The sequence below is a fragment of the Bison bison genome, unplaced genomic scaffold (genome assembly GCF_000754665.1).
Source record: "Bison bison bison isolate TAMUID 2011002044 unplaced genomic scaffold, Bison_UMD1.0 scf7180017864495, whole genome shotgun sequence".
Classification (NCBI taxonomy): Eukaryota; Metazoa; Chordata; class Mammalia; order Artiodactyla; family Bovidae; genus Bison; species Bison bison.
The window spans coordinates 4558103-4564556 of NW_011495054.1; the positions used below are offsets into that span (position 1 = coordinate 4558103).

A 6454-nucleotide genomic window follows, 5' to 3' on the forward strand; every position below is an offset into this window, starting at 1 on the left:
AAACAACCTCAACCGGCCCGGGCCCCAGCGCGCCACCAGCGTGAGCGCACGTGCCTCCATCCCGCCGGGGTAAGCCGGGCCCTGGGCGCAGGGGTGGCGGCCCACCGGGGCTAGGAACAAAGAATTACAGTAATTACAAAAATCATAAGTACTACCTAGCGTCTATTAAGTATTCACTTTGTGCCAAGAGTTAACTAAGCACCTTAACGCTCGTTTATCTCCAGTAACGAGGACCCTATAAGGGAGGGAGCGTCATCAGCCCCAATTTACAGATAACGAACAATCTGCAGCATGGGGAGGGTTAGTAACACATCCCAGATCGTTTAGTTCACAAGTGCTGGAGCCATAGCAGCAGCTACTCTGGTGTGTGTGTAAGCACGTGCTCAGTCGCTCATTCGTGTCGGACTCTTTGCGACCCAATGGACTGCAGCCCGTCAAGCTCCTCTGTCCATGGGATTTTCCAGGCAAGAATGCTGGAGTGGGTTGCCATTTCTTCTTCCAGGGGATCTTCCTGTCCCAGGGATCAAACGTGCATCTCTTGCACTGGGAGGTGGCTTCTTTACCACTCAGCCACCTGGGAAGCCGTAATGGTGTACAGTCCATGTCTGCTATTTACTAAATTCTTTTTCTGCACCATCTCATTTATTACCTACCCCCTCCATTTCATCATGTCCCTATTACAGATGGAGAGGCAGAGGCTGGGAGAGGTATGATACTTTCCGAGGGCCACCCAGGTGGAGGGCAGGGATTGAAATTCAGACCTGTAGGATTTTGGAGTCTGCACTGTGTTGTCTTTGAAGTTCTAGAGGGTTTCCATACCCTGCCCCAGGCCATACCCATCTCATGTGGAAGCTCAAGCAAGCCAATATTGTCCAAATATTTGTGGCCCTAAAGGCCACACCTGAAATATCACCATTACATGGGACTAATACTATGGTTTTCAAGCTGAGCTTTAGGGACCCCTGGGACAGCACGGCATAGTGGCAGGAGAGGGGGTTGGCCAAGAAGCCAGCCTCTGCTTTCATTTTAACCAGATCAGCCCTTTCTGGACTCTCTTTTGAGAACTGGTTTTCATAGGATTTCACTGAGGAAGGGAACCCGGATCATACCAGCTTTGGAAATGCCTGGGTTAAGACACCTATGCCCCAGAATATGGACCCAGTGAGTCTGTCAGCTTCCCACCCAGGAGTCCAGATTCACTTGATCTCAGCGGAGGACTGGATCCTGAAAGAGTTGGAATGGGAGGCCAGAGCAGAGACCTTGACCTTGAGATAGACCAGAAGGGAAAAGGGCAGGTGGGGTGTGGGCTATGGTGCCCAAAACCAGGAACGAGCACCAAAAGGCAGCTCTGCTTGCATCCCTCTGGCGTGACCCAGGAGAGTGGTCATGCACAGATCAGATGTGGAGACAACCTCTGAGGTCACCATATCCAGGTCTTCCTTTCACCAAGAAACTGAGGCATTCGGAAGGGAAGGGGCCCTGAATTAGGCTACCCTTCAAAATCTTTCTGGGCTTCCCTGGTGGCTCAGACGGTGAAGAGTCTGCCTGCAATGAGGAAGAGCCAGTTTCGATCCCTGGGTCGGGAAGATCCCTTGGAGAAGGGAATGGTTATCCACTCCAGTATTCTTGCCTGGAGAATCCCACGGACAGTGGAGCCTGGCAGGCTACAATCAGGGGTCGCAAAGAGTCAGACACAACTGAATGATTAACACTTTCTTTCACTTTCTGAATCTCTCTGGCTTCTGAACTTTTGAGAATCTGGCTGCTTGGGTTCCGATCCCCTCTTGGCAGCTACTTCTGAGCTATGAGATCTGGGGCAAGTCCCTCTCCTTCACTGAGCCTCAGTTTTATCATCTGTCAAGTGGGAGCTGTGTGCCTGATCATACATAGCGCTTATATTGAGATAGTCCTTCAGTGGCAGCCAGGACTACTAATGTTATCCGGAGGAGGGTTGGTATGGGGGGCCGGGGAGTGTGATTTTCCACCGGAAGGACTACAGCAGCTGCCACCTGCCCGCCTAGCCCTCCCTTCCTCTCCCCCTTCCCCTCCAGATCATTCCTCTCCAGCATCCCAGTGCCCACAGGGAGGAGACCAGAGGAGGTTTGGGAGAGCATTTTGGGGAAACACTGCAGAAGGGACTCACCCATCTGGGAATCACAGACGGGTATTCATGTGGCTCCTTGCAGATCACAACCTGGCTCTGGCCGGGCTGGAGGGCCCTAGGATGACAAGAGTAGAAAACAAGTTGGAGTAGATGTGGGAGGGGACAGAAGCAGAAAAGTCCCAGGTGCCTTTGCAGCAAGAATTCGAGAATCTTCTCTCCAGGGCTGTATCACTGAAACCCACTAGTGAATTATGAAGTCAGAAGGTTGTAACCAAAATTTTCTGAAAACGGGATGGGATGGAACTGAATAGAATCAAAGAAAGTGAACAAAATAGAAAACATTGGCATGTGTCATACTTAGTAAGAATTGCTCCAGGAACCTTTTGCATGATTTCTACATGCGTTTCATAGGTCGCCAGGTGAAATGAATTTCTCAGTCACTGATGAAATTTTTGAAAACGGCTCTTTCAGGGAAAGCTGGGGGTTGCTCAGTTTTTATTGCTCGGTATCAATTCTCTAAATATGTACTGTGGGTGCATGTTCACAGAGCCTGACAAGACAAATGGGGTCCAAACTGCTGAACATACAGCCTGCAAATGAGTAAATGAACACAGTTGCTGGAGAGAGAGGGAAACACTAGGGAGGTGATGGGACAGGGTGGTGTGGTTGGGAGGGATGGAGTAGTCAGGGCTGACCCTGCTGAGGAGGTGCATAGCCAAGGAACAGGAACTAAAAATACCCCTGGCTCAGGGGCTTCCCTAGCAGTCCAATGGTTTGGACTGTGTCTTCCAATGCAGGGGACGCAGGTTTGATCCCTGGCAGGGGAACTAGGGTCCTGCATGTGACCAAAAAAAATTTTTTTAAATAGCCCTGGTTCAGAGTAGGGGGGTGGGCCCAGGACACAGGGAGTCTGCTGCTGAGGGAGGGGATGGGAGGAAGGAGGCATGGAGATGGCAGACCCTAGTTCCTGCAGAGTGAAGCTTCCCGTTTCCCAGGCAACTGAGGCTCGGTGCAGCCCATGAGGGGAAAGGGACGGTGTCTCTGAGGAATCAGGTCCCCCACCTTCGCCCTGGTCTCCAGAACACCCAGAGCCCCTCGTGGCCCTTCCCGCAGTCTGTCTGCTTCTGTGTTTAAGTCCGTCGGTGTGCCTGGGCTGCCACAGCAAAGTGCCACAGACTGGAGAGGCCCAAACAACAGAAATGTATTGTCTCAGTTCTGGAGGCTGGAAGCCAGAGATCTAGGTGTTGGCAGGGTGGGTTTCTTGTGAGGCCTTGGCTTACAGACAGGCACCTTCCCCCTGTCTTCATATCATCTACCCTCTGTATCCCTGTGTCCAGATTTCCTCTTTATGAGAACACCAGGCTTATTGATTAGAGCCCACTCCAATGACCTCATTCATAACTTGATCACCTCTGCAAAGACCCTGTCTCCAAGTGTCCGGGAGTTTGGAGAGGGGTTAGGACTCCAGCAGGGACTTCCCTGGTGGCTCAGTGGTAAAGAATCTGCCTGCCAACGCAGGAGACGCAGGTTCGATCCCTGGGTTGGGAAGATCCCCTGGAGGAGGAAATGGCAACCCACTCCAGTATTCTTGCCTGGCAGATCTCAGGGACCGAGGAGCCTGGGGGGTTACAGTCCACGGGGTCACAAGAATCGGATATCACTTAGCAACTGAATAACAAGAACAACAGGACTCCAATGCGTGAGTTTCAGGTCCAGACACAACTGAAGACACAGCAGTGTGTCTGGGACTCTCCTATTACAGCTTTCTGAGGCTCAGCCTCTCTTTCAGTCTCTCTCGTCTCTGTGACTGTGTCTCCCTGTCTCTGTCTCTTGCTCCTTCTCTCCTGCCTTTTTCTTTCCTTCTCAGCAGCTCTCTCCTTCTCTGTTCCCTTTTCTCCACTCTTCTTCTCTCCTGCAGAGAGAGGTGCATAGCTTCTCCTCCCTGGCCTCAGTTTCCCCATCTGTCAAATGGAGCTAAAATCACCCCAGTCCACGTGTGCTGGCTCATCAGAACTGATGGGTGTGCAAATGTATTTAAAATCACCACACATGATCAGTGCACAGAGGAGGGGTGAACTCAGACATCATTCTTTGTCATCCTTCTTGCCTCCCATCCTCAGCTCAGGACGGAGGTCCAGAGAGCAGCACTGACTTGTCCCCAGGTCACACAGCCAGCAGGACTACAGTGTCCCCCTGGCTGGGGTTTGTTTCCACTCCCCCCTGTGATGAGGCGGGAAGCCAGCTGGCAGCTGATGCCTGGGGGACGGAGACACAGGGGTGGGGAAGATCCGCCCTGTCTCCTGAGAGGGCAGCATCCAGCACTTTGGAACACAGCTGTGGGGCAGACTAAGAGTTTCCAGCCCACGTGGTGGAAGGGAGAGGGAGGGGGAACAGCTGCAGGCCTGTTTCCATTTACTGAGCGCTCACAACGTCCCAGGCTCTGTCTCACGGCTTTTACATGCATCGCCTCTCTTGCTGTGCACAGAAACGGTGGTAGGCCCTATTGTCCCCACTTCTCAGATGAGGAAACTGAGGCTCTGAAAGCCTGGCCCTTGGCTCCAGGTCACGCGATTAGGACTCTGACTCAACAATCGCAGTCGGCCATGGTATTGGGGTGGCCCCTGGCTGCCCGCTCCGGGTTTCAAGCCAGGGTCCGAGAGGCCTGGTCCTGGTGCCACAAGGCGTTTGGAGGCCCAAGGAGTCGGGGGGCCCGCAGCAGCTGAGCTTGGGGCCGGCTTCCCTGTCTCCTCTCACTGTGTGACCCCAGTGGGCCCCGTTGCCCTCTCTGGTCCTCAGTTTTTGCAGCCCGTGCAGTGGGGCTGGCGACAAAGGCCAATGAGGGGGCAGATACCAAGCTGCCTGCATTCAAATCCATCCCTAGCAGTGGGAGCGGGGCTTGGCCCCGCCCCCTCGAGCACATCCCTATCAGACCAGCACGATGTTGTCATTGAGATGCTGTTTGAGTTTTCAAACCTCTGGTTCTTAGCCTGAGAACTTCTTCCTGTTTACTGGCCACCTGTGATTCCTTCTTTTACCAATCACTTGTTTATTTCTTTGTTTCTCCTTCTCTAGGGCTCTTTCCGGCTTTTCTTAAAATTGATTTGCAGATGCTCCTTCTGCATTTTAAGGGTCTGAGCTCTTTATTACCTTTCCCCAGTTCGCTATTTCTTTGTACCTTCTTCTTTATTTATTCATTTTTGGCTGCATCGGGTTGGGTCTTAGCTGCAGCAGGGGGGCTCTTTCCTTGTATCCCACAGGCTTCTCTCTAGTCGCAGTGCGTGGGCTCCAGAGCAAGAGGGCTTGGGCTCAGTAGTGACACCATTGCAGGCTTGGTTGTCCCATGGCATGTGGGATCTTAGTGCCCAGCCAGGGATCGAACCCACATCCCCTGCATTGAAAGGCGATTTCTTAACCACTGGACCAACCAGGGAAGTCCCTCTTTTTACCTTCTCTATAGCTTATGCTTGTCTTTTTAACTAGTTAATCCTTTTATTAATATATTGAGCAGTTTCTGTGTGCCAAGGACTCTTTGGGGGCCCTGGAGATCCAGCCATGAACAAAACAGACAATCCCTGCCCTCCCGAAGCTCATATTTCTAGAGAGAGACAAACAAGAAACAAAATAAATTCTAGTATGTGATAGAGAGTAGTAGTGACTACCGAGGAAAAATAAAGAAAGGAAGGGGTGTAGGGAGTAGTGGGAGGGGCATAAATGGAAATGAAGAGGTCAGAAAAGGCCTCACTGAGAATATAACGTTTGAGCAAGGATTGAAGGAGGTTAAGAAGCAAGCTATGCAGAGAACTGGGGTGGGGGAGAGCACTGCAGACAGAGGGAACAGCTTGTGCAAAGGCCCTGAGGCAGGAGCAGGCCTGGTTTGTGCGAGGAGACCATTGTGGCTCCAGAGGCAACGGGGGTGTGTGGTGGGAGAGGAGGTCAGAGATGAAATGGGGCCAGTCCCGTAGGGCCCTGAAGGCTGTGTTGAGGACTTTGGCTTTTCCTCTGCGGGAAATGGGAGCCAGCTGGTGTTGTGAGCTGGAGACAGGCCGGGATGACTTTGCTGTCGCAAGCTCACTCCGGACATGGAGGATAGGTGGGGGGTGGCGGGGTGGGCTTTGATGTGGCTGGTGTGTTTGGGTGTTTTCCTTCTTCTTTTCATTTCTTGCAGTGATTTTACATTTAGGTTTGAAAGCATTCACATTTTGTTTCTCCGGCTCTTCACTAGGTATTACATTTTAATGCTTCAAAAAACAACAGTCCCAAAGGCACACCATGAAAAGTCTCTCCTGCACCGTGTCCCCGTGGGGCCTCTGGGCTGCCCACTCTCCCCCTTTTCCTGGCCTTGCTGGAGGA

General features: G+C 52.2%; 1 protein-coding gene across 1 annotated transcript in view; it reads left to right on the top strand.

Moving 5' to 3' along the window:
• Positions 1-6454, top strand: part of DTX1 (deltex 1, E3 ubiquitin ligase) — a 19526-nt gene continuing 13072 nt past the window's right edge. The window contains exon 1 of the mRNA XM_010828566.1: positions 1-69. The gene's annotated coding sequence lies outside the window, so the exon portion shown is untranslated. The remainder of the gene's footprint in view (positions 70-6454) is intronic.